A 14,767-nucleotide genomic window follows, 5' to 3' on the forward strand; every position below is an offset into this window, starting at 1 on the left:
TTTTCTATCCCACTTAAAAAAAAAATGGCTTATGCCCAAAGCATACTAGATAGTCACAGCTAGTAGAGCCTTAGAAAATCTAAACACCATCATCTCTCCTAGTTGTACTGTAGGCTTACCAAGAATCTGTTACATGTGTTTCCAAACCTCGTTATTTCAGTTGTACTTGCTACTGCAAGTCTATAATTTTATGAAGCAATAATGTGCATCTGATGAGATGCAAGTGTGGAAAAAAGTTGTGATTCAAAAAATACATTAAATGCTTCATAAAGTTATAATAAGGACAAGCAAATGAAATGTAATTCTTGTTCAACTGGATGTGGGGAGCTTGTGGAACTGGGAAAAATTATAAATGTCTAGGTTTTTGCCTTCAGATTTCTTAACTAAAATAATTTCTGTTTAATTGATCAAGGGAACAATTTTCCCCACATGTAGAAAAGTTTCAGATATTGTAGAAATTGTAGATATTGTAGAAGTTAGATATTTTCACGCATGTATTTGAGTATTGGATCTAGTTTACAGAGATCAAACCAGGAAATACATTATGGATATGGTTTATTCAAGTAAGAAAGAACTTCAACCAATGGATCCATACTCAAAATACCTTGGCCCTGCTCAGACAAATGAATAAATATGCATGTACATGTTAGTAGTTAAAAATAAAACATTTTAGCTCTGTAAGTTCCATTTTAATGAATTTGTTCTTTAACTGACTTTTTAAATTAACCAATTACCTATCAATCGCAACCAAAAAGAACCAGAGCACTATATTTTGATCTTTAATTTGTTTCTTTCTCCCCTCTTCTATGAAAAAGGCAAACCAAAAATGATACTTTTTTCTTTTATCTTTCAGAAGTTTCTGTTTCACAGTGTTATTCCATTTATTTGATGATCAGGCTTTTGCAAACCCCCATCCACTCAGTTGTTCAAATCAAAAACCTATGAATTGTCCTTACTCTAATGCTTTCCCATAACCTACATCTAACTCACCAGCAAATCTGGTTAATTTATTCTCTAAAATATGTTCTGAATCATTTAATTTTTGTTTTCCAGATTATGGAAGGTCAGAGAAAAAAAATGGCACAAAATAAGTATAAGTATGGGGTAGGTTAGTGGGGAGGGGGACCGTGTAGATAATGATAAGCAGTTTGAATTTCTTTTTTCAAATATGATGAGAAGCTACTGGATTGCCCTAACTATTGCATACAGAAAGGATTAGGAGAAGAGCAAAAAGTGTGAATAAGAGTAGTGTCAGGAAAAATATTGGGCTGTGCAGAATCAGTCCACAGTAGTAGCTTGAGGTGAGTAGTGTAGTAAAATTTGATTTGATGAAATGAGAGATACTAAATATTAATACTAAATATTAAGTCATAGAATCTACTGAGTATTGAGCATATAAGTGAAAGAGAGTGATAATGCATACAATCGTAGGTTTTTTTTATGACATATAGATGAACAGAGAAATCATTTAAGGATATAAAGAGAAATAGAGGAACAAGTTTGGAAGTGTACATGGAGAATCAAGGGTAGGAACATCTATCATCAAGAATTCTAGATAGGGCAGAGGGATGGGAGGGAAAAGGAGGGGATGGGGGATTATCAAGGATGGTGGAATGTGATAGACATTATTATCCAAAGTACATGTATGAAGACATGAATTGGTGTCAACATACTTTACATACAAACAGAGATATAAAAAATTGTGCTGTATATGTGTAATAAGAATTGTAATGCATTCCACTGTCATTTATTTTTTAAAAAATCAATTAAAAATAATAATATCATGGGAACAAATTTTTACTCCTCACACTTCAGATAGAGCCCTAATATCCAGAGTATACAAAGAACTCAAAAAATTAAACAATAAGATAACAAATAACCCAATCAACAAATGGGCCAAAGACCTGAACAGACACTTCTCAGAGGAGGACATACAATCAATCAACAAGTACATGAAAAAATGCTCACCATCTCTAGCAGTCAGAGAAATGCAAATCAAAACCACCCTAAGATACCATCTCACTCCAGTAAGATTGGCAGCCATTATGAAGTCAAACAACAAGTGCTGGCGAAGATGTGGGGAAAAGGGTACTCTTGTACATTGCTGGTGGGACTGCAAATTGGTGCGGCCAATTTGGAAAGCAGTATGGAGATTCCTGGGAAAGCTGGGAATGGAACCACCATTTGACCCAGCTATTGCCCTTCTCGGACTACTCCCTGAAGACCTTAAAAGAGCGTACTACAGGGATACTGCCACATCGATGTTCATAGCAGCACAATTCACAATAGCTAGACTGTGGAACCAACCCAGATGCCCTTCAATAGATGAATGGATAAAAAAAAATGTGGCATTTATACACAATGGAGTATTACACAGCACTAAAAAATGACAAAATCATGGAATTTGCAGGGAAATGGATGGCACTAGAGCAGATTATGCTAAGTGAAGCTAGCCAGTCCCTAAAAAACAAATGCCAAATGTCTTCTTTGATATAATGAGAGCAACTAAGAACAGAGCAGGGAGGAAGAGCAGGAGGAAAAGATTAACATTAAACAGAGACATGAGGTGAGAGGGAAAGGTAGAGAAAAGGGAAATTGCATGGAAATGGAAGGAGACCCTCATTGTTATACAAAATTACATATAAGAGGTTATGAGGGGAATGGGAAAAAAACAAGGAGAGAAATGAATTACAGTAGATGGGGTAGAGAGAGAAGATGGGAGGGGAGGGGAGGGGGGATAGTAGAGGATAGGAAAGGTAGCAGAATACAACAGTTACTAATATGGCATTAGATTCTGCAATCTGTATTTGGGGTAAAAATGGGAGTTCATAACCCACTTGAATCTAATGTATGAAATATGATATGTCAAGAGTTTTGTAATGTTTTGAACAACCAATAAAAGAAAAGAATTCTGGTACCTGAGTTACCACATAATCAATTGGATATTAATCTGTAGCTCAAATGTTGAGACTATAAACACAAACTTATAAATTATCAGGCTATCTATGGTACAAAATTCATAAGACTAGATGAGTTCACTGGGGGCAAATTGTTTTTTAAATTACGTAAGAGAAGGACAAAAGATAGAGTCAGTAAAAAAGACTGAGCACCAAAGATAGAAAATTGGGAGATTGTGGTAGCTAAGAAGCTAAGTAAAGAAATTTCAATGGAACTAGAGAGAAAGAGCAATGAGACCAGATCTGACCACTCATTTAACCAGACGGAAGTTTGTGGTGACCTTGAGAAAGGTTACAAAGGAGACAAACCCCACTTGGCATCAGTTATGAAAAAAACAGGAGGTATGAAAAAGCAGAGCATCAAAAATAGAAAACTCTATTCCACAGAGTCTTTTTATAAAGGGGAAGGAGGGAACTAAAGTGGTGGGTAACACATGAAGTTAAAGTTTTCTTTTAACATGGGATTCTTAAACGATGCCCTTCAGCATCCTAAAGGAACTTGGCTTCTGTGCACAAGTAGAGGACATGCTTGGTCTTGGGAAGCGGGGGGCAGTGCCACAAGTGGGAGGGCAGAAAGAATATATAGATAATATGCAATGAGACTTAGATCCAGTGGTGGGAAGATGAGCTGCTTCCCTTCTGTGAATTGTGTTGAAAGTGAGAAAGGAAGAGGTCCTATTGGCAGTGTGAGAAAAGAGAAGGTAGACCAGAGATTGACAAGATTTTACCAGGAAGTATTATGTCTACTTGATGTCTGTGATCCTACTTTTAATTTAAATTAGTTTTAATGTAAAACTAATCATAAGTATGTTTACTTCCACTACATTCCATGTTCAGGTTTACTGTATATGTGTATTTATTTATTGTGTTCATTAGTTATTATTGTACATCTCCCCCATTAGACTAGAATCTTTTTTTTTATTTTTTATTGTGGGTTGTTCAAAACATTACAAATTTAGACTAGAATCTTTAAAGAGTATATTCACTCCTTACCCCTAGAACACTCACTCACGTTCTCTGGTATGTAACTGGTACTCCATAAATATTTGTTGCCTAAATAAATTAATAAACACAAATTTTTAAAAATATGCCAAAAATAGAACTCATTACCTTTTCCTAAACCTTTCCATGTGCATACCTATTTGTCTCTTTTTTATTCTGTTACTTTATCAACCAATTTCCAAATCCACAAACTTGGAAATCATTATATGATCTTCCTCATTTCACTCTCTACAATTCATCCATCAATCAAGTCTGGTCAACTCTGCCACTTAAAAATTTCTTGGACCTATATGGCATCCTTTACTCCTGTGGCCAATTTCCTGGTTCAGGTCAATATCACCTGGATTACTGAAAAAGCATCATAATAACTCTGCTGGTTATCATTTTATCTCCAATCCATCCTTCATATCAAAACCAGAGGCATCTTTCAAAAAGCATAGATTTCATTTTGACTTCTTCAACATTAAGCCCATGATTGATTCTTTACCCAAGCCCTCAAATAAACCATTTTGGAATGGTTTATTAAAACATTCTTTAATGTGGCAGGGAACTCTGGTTAGCAAAGTAAACTAATTCCAACTCTAATTGGGGTCATTTTCACCTTTTGGGTCTTCCCGCATGTTCTTCTCATCTCCTGGAACACCCTGTTCACCATCAGCTCCTACTCATCCTTTTATTCCCAATTTAGAAGTCATATCCTCTGAAAAGTCTTTCCTGATATGTATCATTGGTTATGGATTCTCTACATTCTTCCAAAGTCCCCTGTGCTTACTGGGGTTTAAAATCATCCTTTAAAGCATGGTTTCAAGACAAAGACTTGTGTTTTGTGTAATGAGTCTATCCCTCCATTCATCTCCACTAGCACCTTAGAAGTAGAGAAAAAAATCAGAGGTATGAAGCATGTTTATTTCCTGAATAAGGAAGATATTCCTCACAGGTGTTCTTTGGAAGTGGCAAGACAGGTCTAAACAGCTCTGTAATTATGGACCAATGAGAAAGTGGTAGGGACAAATCCTTTCATTCTCTTTAATTTTTTCAAATATGTTAGAATTTTACAAATAAATCACTTCAAATTTCTTGGAGAACTTGTGGTCTAGGAATTATTGATACTATTCAATCCTCTTTAGGATTAAGTGTCAATGTCTTTGTATTCCTAACTTACCCTAAGCTTTTTAATAACTGATACCAATTTTAAAATACCTGAGTAAATATCAGAAAAAGTTGAGAAATGTGATTTTCCTTTCTCTTCATGATTACTTCACAAGCATTATAGAAAGTCACAGAAAGTAAGAAGATAAATTATTTTGAAAAGTCAAAGTATCAATTCCTATAATAAGAGATCTGTTAATTTTAAGGGCATAAGCACAACTAATTATTGCAATTTCTGCAGTCAACTAAATCATATGCCTTAGTATACAACCAAAACTTTCCAGTTTTCTTATATGTGCCATTCTTTGTCTATGAGTGTTCACAACTGGGATAAAATGGTTCCTTGAGATCTTCTTTTCAAAGTCAAAATGCATAAAAATGGTAAAGTTGAAAGAATGTAAGAGGCTTCCACAGATAGAAATAAAATCTATATTGAAATCATGTGGCATTTTGTTATATTCATTTAAAATGTAACTGTGCAAAAACAACACACACACACACAAAAAAAAAAAAAACCCCAAATAACCCAATCAATAAATGGGCTAAGGAATTGAATAGGCACTTCACAGAAAAAGAAATATGAATGGTCAACAAATATATGAAAACATGTTCAACATCTCTAGCAATTAGAGAAATACAAATTAAAACTACACTGAAATTTCATCTCACTCCAGTCAGAATGGCAATTATCAAGAATACAAACAACAATAAATGTTGGCAAGAATGTGGGTAAATGGGTATAGTCATCCATTGCTGGTGGGACTGAAAATGAGTGCATCCACTTTGGAAAGCAGTATGGAGAATCCTCATAACACTTGGAATGGAACCACCATTTGACTCAGCTATCCCATTCCTCGGTTTATACCCAAAGGAATTAAAAGCAGCATACTACAGTGATGTAGCCACATCAATGTTTATAGCAGCTCATTTCACAATAGCCAAACTATGGAACCAACCTAGATGCCCGTCAACAGATGAATGGATAAAGAAAATGTGACATATATACACAATGGATATTCAGTCTTAAATAAGAATAAAAATCATGGCATTTTTCAGTAAATGGATGGAGCTGGAAAATATCATGCTGAGTGAAATAAGCCAATCCCAAATAACCAAAGCTTGAATGTTTTCTGATATGTGGATTCTAGGAGGGTGGCTAGGGAAGAATAGAGTTACTTTGGATTAGACAGTGACCAGTGCAATTCTGTATCATGTACAACAAGAGAAATGAGAAGTTATATTCCATTTATAAATGATATGTCAAAATGCATTCTACTGTAATGTATAACTAATTAGAACAAATTTTAAAATGCTCATAAAAATAAATAAATAAATAAATAAAATGATACTACAATTATAATACTCTTAAAAATAATTTGTGATTTTAGTTTTTAGGTTGTAATTATCTAAACTGTATATGAAAACATTATATGAAGCTAAACACATCAAAGAAGTTTGTCATCTTTATGAAACAAAAAGATATATTCATTTTACTCTCCTGCTCATCAATAAGGAAAAAATAAAGTTCTGTGCATGGAAATTAGTGTGTTAAATAAAGTATTATAAAAATATCATTTTGAGAAGCTGGATATGTGGTTAATACTTTCAGCCTGTATATACTATTGAATACTGTATAGCCTTTGGTATAGTATGGACTAGCAAAGTATTTGTTTAGGATTTGCCACTAAACCATTAATTGCAAATTCCTGAGTTCAAGAAGGATTTTTTGAGAAATCACATACTCTAAGTCTTAGGCAAACTAAACCTCAAATCAACCTAGATTCACATATTTTCATAGAAGTTAATTCCATCAATGGGAACTGATATGGGGTTACTAGATTTAACAAATAACAGTACGGGATAACAGTTAAGTTTGAATTTCAGATAAATACTTCTTTTAATGTAAATATGTACCATGCAATATTTGAGTCAACTTATGCTTGAAAAATATTCTTTGTTTATCTGACATTTAAATATACCTGGGTGTCCTGTATTTTATCTGGTAACCCCAGAACTAAAACCCTGCCAAGGATAATTTCTGTCAGATGACTCAATTTCTCTGTTATAGATTGCCACATCTGAGATCACTCATCCAAGAGAAAGAGTGATCATATGTTGACAATCCCAGGTTAATTAAGACATAATTGTTGGTCAAGTTGTCAAAAGTCAATACTTCTATCTTCAATTTAACAGTCAATTCAATCAATATAGTTTTTTAAAAAACAGTTTTAAACAAATAGGATTTTTGTAATTCTTTTTCTTTAATAAACCTAACAACACAATAGTCCTCATTTCATTGACCATGGGAGACTACCTTTAATATAGAACTTCAGATAAATTTAAAAATATAAAATTTGAACCTTATGAAAGCAAACATAAAAGGTAAAGCAAGATATTTTTAACAATGTTAAATTTGCTTGTATATTTTAAATTTAATTAAAACTGAATTTATCATCCTGCCTCTCAAAATCATTTCTCTTCAGTATTTCTCCTCTTGTTAAATAATATCATACCCTGCTAGTTGACAAAGTCAGAAATATGAATTATTTTCAATTCCTTTTCATTCAACTCACTTACTTAAAAAAAATAATGTTTACTATGTTTGTCAATGTTACCATGTGCAGTATTAACCACACCACTGTAATAGGATTTTTAACCTTCTTTCTCTTGCCTGTTACAACATTACAATGAGACAGGAATTGTTAGTGCTCTCCAGAGAAACAGAACCTGTCTGTCGTCTGTCTGTCTAGATTGTTTATAATGGGAATTGGCTTCTGTGATTAAGGAAGCCAAGAAATCCCATGATCTCTCATCTGCAAGCTGAAGTACCAGGTAAATTGTTGGTGTAATTCGGTCCAAGTCCAAGAACCTGAGAACCAGGGAATCTGACAGTGTAAGGTCTAGCTGAACCTGAAGACCTCAAAATCAGAAGTTCTAATGTCTAAAGACAAGAAAAGATGGACAGTCCAGCTCAAACAGTGAGAGGGAACATGCCCACCCACACTGTGAAGGTGGATCTTCTTAGTCTACCACTACAAATGCTAATCTCTTCTGATAACAACCTTCCCAAGCACACCTGGAAATAATGTTTTACCAGCTAGTGGAGCATCCCTTAGCCCAGTCAGAGTGACACATAAAATTAACTCTCACAGAAAGTATTATGACTCTATTCCATGGATGAAGAAACTGAAGCATAAAGAGGATGAATGACTTCTTCAAGTTCATATCACTAAGCAGCAAAGAACCAGGATGGAAATCTAGAACTATCTTAATCACTTTGCTAACTCCCCATACACAATTATGAACTAAATCCTGCCAATTCTAATGTCTGAATATCTTTTAAATTCTTTCTTTGCATCCCATCCCGCCCCCTGAGTTCAGTTCTTCATCAGTCCTCCTAAGTGGTCTCCAATCTTGGATTCTGTAATAGCTTCCTAGAGCTGCATAACAAAATGCTACGATGATGGCTTAAAAATCTGAAGTTTCTTGTCTCACAGTTCAGAGAAGCCAGAACTCTGATTCCCTCTAATATTTCATCATCATTCCTCCTAAAAGATACATTTTTATGTGGATGATTCTGAGCCACAATGTATTTTTAAAAACTAAAAGTAAAACAATGATGATCATAGACCCTCAGGTTTCTGAGGCCTAACTTTGGGCTAAATCTCAAGGTTATATAGCTGACATTCATTAGAACACAGTTTACTAGTGGTTTGGGTCACTGTGTTAGGGATCAGTGCTCATTCTTATCATGTGTTCTCTTGCCTTTCTTTTCTTCCCCCATCTGGATATGGCAGGCCTGCTGGGGCTTCTTGTCTCTGTATCAAACACAACAGAACAAAGCCATCTTTATCTCTCTCAACTCCAAATATTGACAAGTGAATTGGGATCTTTGTGAATCTGGCCACTTCCATTTGGTGGAAGGAAACCTCATTTCAGTTTCAAGTGAAAGTCAGTTTCTATGACAGAACTTATCAGAAATATTTATACTTGGGAAGTTATAGGGCACACATCTCTAATAATGAAACGAAAGTTCATTTTTCACATGTCCATGGATCTTTGTGTATGTAGGTGACTGATATAGAACCTCCAAAGGTGAGTGGCACACCAATTCCTTAACACTGTCCTCATCCTCAGTAGGCTTTCTAAATAACTATTTAAATTGGCATGAACAGGTCTTCTTGAAAACATATGGTTCCTGTCCACATCAAAGCAGGATCTCTGCACTAATAACCTGTAGCACCTAAGCACATCACCTTTGGCAAGGCACTGGGAACTATCCTTCTTTAATATGTGTGCAAACTCTTACAGCACCATGAAAAATGGACCGTTCAGCCAGGGAGAGAAAATGAACATTTTTGAGCCTCATGAATATTATAGGAGCTAATGGAAGAACAAACATGGCAGAAAACATTTGTGAGATGTTCATAGAACATTTTCTAGACAGAGACTATGAACATCCCTCTATATGTGTGGTTAAGGTGAGAGGTTAATTGTCTACTTACAGAGAAGTACATGCAAATATTTATAAAGGTAAAATATCCAGGTTAATAAAAGCAATCTGGGTCACAATTTCAGGCAAAAAAATTGATAAATTTATATTTTATCTTTTTAATATAGTTAACTTTGGAGCAGCCATAGGGACTACTGAGCATAAAACTACTTGGAATAAACTTGAAATATCGGATATAATTTTTTACTATTCTTTTAGTGTTGCTAAACACACATATTTTACTACACTAATGGCTTTTACTTCCTATATGCTACTAAGAATCATCTGGCAAGTAACTAAACAGCTCATGCTAGGTCTATCCTATAATACCTGGTGATTTCAGGAAGTTAATGTATCATATTATTCAGAGCTATGTTGCAATTCCATTTGACAAAACATAAATGTGACCTGTTAAACTCATTCATTTAATTAATGGCATTTAAGTTGAAGTATCTAACTAATTCTGTAGGAATCCAGGAATATACCCCAGGGATGAACCTAATTGGCCCTGCTTGGGACAGATATTCATCCCTGAGCTAATCACTGTGCCCATGACAATGAGATTATGAATGACAGCCCATCAGAAACCAATGGGAAGGGAGACAGGCAGACAAAATATTTCTATGAAGTGTAGACAGAGGAGCACAGTAGAAGCAACACAGGCGAGAGAATCTGTTAGGACTGCCTTTTCTTGTCTGCAAAATAATAAGTGGGTCAAACTTCAATAGTTTCTGATCCTACATGAAACAATTAATTTTGCAAGGATCTGTTTACCTAAATAATCAAGGTTTTACTTTCTTGATGGAGAAAGTGAACAATGTTTAACTGGAATGGAAAGTCCATGTGACTCTTACCACCCACACAGGACTTCAAGGCCTTCCAACAAAGGAAAAGAGGAGAGAAAATAGAAAGAGAATTTCCTCAAAGTCAGAGTAGGAGAGGCTGCAGCATCCCTTAAATCACAATGCTGAGACTCTGCCAACTTTTCTGCTCACGATGTCTACTGACAAGGTGAACCTTGCTTTCTATTTAAAAACCTACTGAAATATCTGCCAGACAAAATCCAGACCTTGTATCTTCTTACAGTCTAAACCTTGAATGTACCCAGTTTCATCTCCACTCTACCAAAGAGCTCTCAACTACAGTCATACCACTTGTATGAGTCATGTCTTTTCAGAGCTTATGACATTAGCAATAATATTAACATTTAATAACACCTACCATGTGCCCTGCACCACTCAGGTGTTGGTGATACATCAATAAACAAGACAAATCCCTGTCCTAACGGGGCTTACATTCCCGCAAAGGAGACTAGCAGTTATTATGCAGCCAAAGAAAGTACATAGCTGAGGTGGGAGATAACTTGAGAGGTTATCTACTGTCAGGATGGGACACCAGAACTCTGCATGAATGAACTGAATGAAGAGAAGGAGCCTGATGTGAGATGGTCTGTGCTGGGCACAGATCCAGGCCTTTTTAATACATTATATTGGATCCTCACAGAATCTACAAAATGTGGGTTATTGCCCCTGTTTTATTCTGAGAAACTAACTAGGTTGTTCAGATCACATAGCACAGGAGTTAATGATCTGGAACTCAAACTAAAACCTGGCTCCTGCATTCCCCTATTTGAAGTTCTGCCTTTCTTTAAAACTGGAATGCTCTTGCCCACACTCCTGAAAGACTCTTCCTCATCATTCCAGAAGCTCAACTATCATTTTCTTAGCAAAACCCTTCCTGGCCAGCCTTATCCCATTCTTTCCCTCTGTCTGCAACAAAGCATAGATCATCATTTTTGCTTCTGTTTCCACAGCACTCCATGTAGGATCTCTCTTACAATGACAAATACATTGATTGTAATTTCCCATTTACATATGAGATTTCTCCTCTAGATTGGTAGCTCCTTCAGGACAGAGAGCATTTCTTACTCACGAAGTATCTCATAAATCTTGCCCAAGATCTGGAACATTGAAAATACTTAAGAAATGTCTGTTGATACTGTGTGCATGTACAAATACGGAACACAAAGCACCTCATTATATACAGTATAATGCACCAATAAAAAATGGGGAATAAAACTTGCCATAAAAATTGCCACATTATCTAAATGCAAAAAGAAAGAGGAGGAGGAGGAGTTAGAGGAGGAGGATGAAGAAAGAAAAAGAAAGAGAGAGAGAGAGAGAAAAAAAAAGTTTATTGAACAAATGCCATTTGCCATGGAATTACATTGACAGAAAAGTGGCATCTCAGAAACTAGTCTTGATAAGAGATGCAGCCATCAGAAATATAGAACAATTAAAGACCATGAGTCCTTATCCCACAGAAAAATGACCATGTGTTCTTCTTTGGAAACAGGCAACAACATTAAAACTAGAGTAACTGTGCTTAAGATTATGTAAAAGTAGCCACTATTAAAAAGGAACTTTTTTCAAATAAAAATATATTTTTTAAAAATTTTGACAATCATGATATTTTTTAAGTTTTCTGAACTAGCATTTCTAGAAGACTTAACAGGATTGACATTTTCCTGTTTTGTACCCAGAGTAGAGAAAAATTCCCTTCTATGACATTTCATTCTTACATATTTTCCCATTAATGGGACCTGAATTGTTTATAGAACTATTGAATTAGCAAATCTTTATTTTTTAGAGGAATCTCCCACTTAAGAGAAAGAGTTTTCAAATAGTATTGGAATTTTTTTAGTTTAAAAACTGGGAGTTGAAGCCTGTGGCACAGAGCATGTTGTAAAACAGGCAGTGCATCATTATCACCTCCCACTCAAAATCATTTTAACTGTAATCTCTGTATTTGGGTAGTTCAGCTAATTAACAACCTGGTATTACTATAAAGATGAAATTGTCATGTTATTTGAAGTGGTTTTTAACAGTCTTTAAGCACTAACCACTCAATTTATTAACAGTTTGCTCTTCCTTAAGTGAAGGAAATTACATAATCGTGAGTCTGAAAATGAGAAGAGATATATATGTACATTTTACCATTATCCATAAAGAATGCCAAAATTAATATGGTATTTTAAGCATAATAGGTAAAACTCCTGAAAATGTCTATTAATATTTCTCTGACTATGGGTTTTATGGGTCTATAATCATCTTCTTTATACCTTATAACTTTTACTTTGATGGAATCTAACACATAGGACAGGAGAGGGAAGATTTTTTGAAGCAAAACGGTGTTTTAAAATGTGAACCTTAGAAGCCAGTTGAATGGGTTCTAATCCTACCTTTACCACTTACTAATGCAAAGACCTTAGGACTTACTTTATTCTTCTGTGGCTGGGTTTCCTCATCTGTAAAACAGGGATCTTAAAAAAAAAAATAACAAGATCTGGGTTCAATCTCCAGTACTGGGGCAGGGGACAATAATGGGCCCACTATAGGGTTGATGTAAGATTGAATGATTTAACATGTGTAAAATACCAGAATACTCAACAAATGCTAGTAGTCATTATTAGGACTAGTTCTTCATGTAATATCCCATGTCCCCAAAGAAATAGTTTATGGTTCTCTTTCCAAGCATGAGGAGCCCTTTTCCAACTATAAGAATTTCTCAGACATGACAATTGTATATTTTTATCCATTAATTGAAACTATGCAAAAAATCACAAAAGGTAAGAAAAAATCATAAAAAGCTACTGTGTCATGATATTAAACAAATGTGTATTTTATCTATCACATTACTAATGACATCTGAAAAGTAGCAGAATACAGCTGTGGAAGACTGAACACAGCCCAAGTGGAGTTAAGGTGGTATAAGCACAGGTACAGGGCCCATACATCCTCAGTCACGTGTTGGAATCCACTCACTTAACATCTCTTAGGCTTACCCTATTAGAAAGCTAATGCAGAAAATAAAGTTGGAATAGGTACTAAATAATACCACAAGATTCCTCAGCCTTCATCTAAAGAGTTTTTCCTGCAAATCTTTTATGACTCAAAGATGACATTGATTTTTTAATTTTAAGTCATTTGACTAGAAGAACAAGCTAGACTAGGAGTCAGAAAGCCAATGTATAGGAATATTAGAAGAACTAAATGAAATAATATATCTAAAATCTTAGCATTTAGCCTAGAACATAATAGCATCTCCTTAAGTCCTGCTTGACTTTTCATTTCCCATCCTAAGCAAGTTCCAGATTCGCCTCTGCCAAAACCAAGTAGGATAACCTTGAGCAAATGGTGGCTCTGAGCTCTGCTGTTCTCTGTAAATTAGGAGGTGACATAAGGACAACTAAGATGACTGTGCTGGTCATCTGTCCATATTCTCTCAGATCCATCTGCACATATCCTCTGCTTCGTTCTATAATACAGAGTGCTGACCACTGCAAACTCAGCTCTCACATGCTGTTGCTAACTGACCTACATGGGAAGCAGAGAAAAGTGACTGAAAAACAGACAAAAAGCACATGAGGGAACTTTTCCCCATCTCTCTGTTTCCAGTATGTCAGTAACTATGGGTTCTCTGTGCTCCCATACCCTCACAAAGCAACCCTGTATACCATTTCTTCCCTCCAGTGCTGGGGGTGTTAGCAGCTGCCTACGGTTACTAGCCTTGGGTAGATGACTTTCAGCTCGTCCAACACCCTTGGAGCTCCTCCTGTCTTTATAAACCTAATACATTATGGGTCCATGTTAGAACCTCTATGCAAGTTTGATAAATAAATGAACGTGTGAATGGAATCAACATTCTGCATGTCCAGATGTAAGTAGTCAATTTTTTGATCAAGGGTTAATACCAGAAATAGCCACAGCTCAAATACTTCTCCCCGCTTGGCCTGCCACAGAACCCAAAACTCTACCACCAGACTGCATCTGGGCATTGTTTCTTTGAATCCATTTTAAAAGGTTAATTTCCCTGGGGAAGGTTAAGTCATTATCAATCAGTTGCACCTCAGCAGGGATTAGTTTTATAGATTGTTTCCTATAGACACAGGCTTCTGAGAAGGAGCTGGTAAATCTAGAGAGAGGGAAAGCAATGCCCATAGCAAGGAAGCAGCCTATATGAAAAAGTACAGCAGTCCCTTGACCTGCCCGAGTCCTGCTGTCATTCCTCATTTTGAGGAGCTTCAATCTGCAGTCTGCTAAATAAAGAGCTACTTGTCTGTTTCTCAGCTACTGAATGAACGTGGAGGAGGAACAATAGAAGAGAA

This window comes from Marmota marmota, unplaced genomic scaffold, assembly GCF_001458135.2.
Source record: "Marmota marmota marmota unplaced genomic scaffold, marMar, whole genome shotgun sequence".
NCBI lineage: Eukaryota > Metazoa > Chordata > Mammalia > Rodentia > Sciuridae > Marmota > Marmota marmota.